The 614-nt window shown below is 37.6% G+C and overlaps 1 non-coding gene across 1 annotated transcript; it reads right to left on the reverse strand.

Moving 5' to 3' along the window:
- Window positions 1–314: 314 nt before the first annotated feature.
- Trnar-ccu (transfer RNA arginine (anticodon CCU)) lies at window positions 315–387 on the reverse strand. Its single transcript has one exon. It is a non-coding gene; the product is annotated as a tRNA-Arg (tRNA).
- Window positions 388–614: the final 227 nt, after the last annotated feature.

A 614-nucleotide genomic window follows, 5' to 3' on the forward strand; every position in this document is an offset into this window, starting at 1 on the left:
GAAATAAGCTTCACCAAGGATTTTGGAACCTGATTGACTCTTGTGTGAAGTCTTTTTCGTTTTGTGTCGCTTTGTAAATTTAAACAAATGCCGTTTTTAACTATCCTTCATGCCATAGAGTTGAAATATTGCATACTGATTACGATGAGTAAGTTCGTACTTGTTCATTTTTCCATTCTCTAATAATTGGTCTAAAATAGGCCCAAATTTAGGTAAAAATAAACGAGAAGTGTTTTAATATTGCCCATAACATCGAGATCTTTATAAGGTATCAGGAAGTCGTCTCGTCCAATTTTAAAACGATCAGACAAAAGAACCCCTGGTGGGACTCGAACCCACAATCCTTGACTTAGGAGGCCAATGCCTTATCCATTGGGCCACAGGGGCCGTTGGTACCTCTCTCTCTCTCTCTCTCTCTCTCTCTCTCTCTCTCTCTCTCTCTCTCTCTCTCTCTCTCTCTCTCTCTGCCAAATTCAGATCGGGAAATAAAAACAAGGTCTATATTTGTCACTTTTAGAGATAGACAAAAATTAGTCGCTATTTATAGATGAAAAGAAGTGATGCATTAATTTGAATGGTACAAGAAAATATAGCTTTTATGAATTTCCTAAGCC

This window comes from Macrobrachium nipponense, chromosome 1, assembly GCF_015104395.2.
Source record: "Macrobrachium nipponense isolate FS-2020 chromosome 1, ASM1510439v2, whole genome shotgun sequence".
Lineage (NCBI taxonomy): Eukaryota > Metazoa > Arthropoda > Malacostraca > Decapoda > Palaemonidae > Macrobrachium > Macrobrachium nipponense.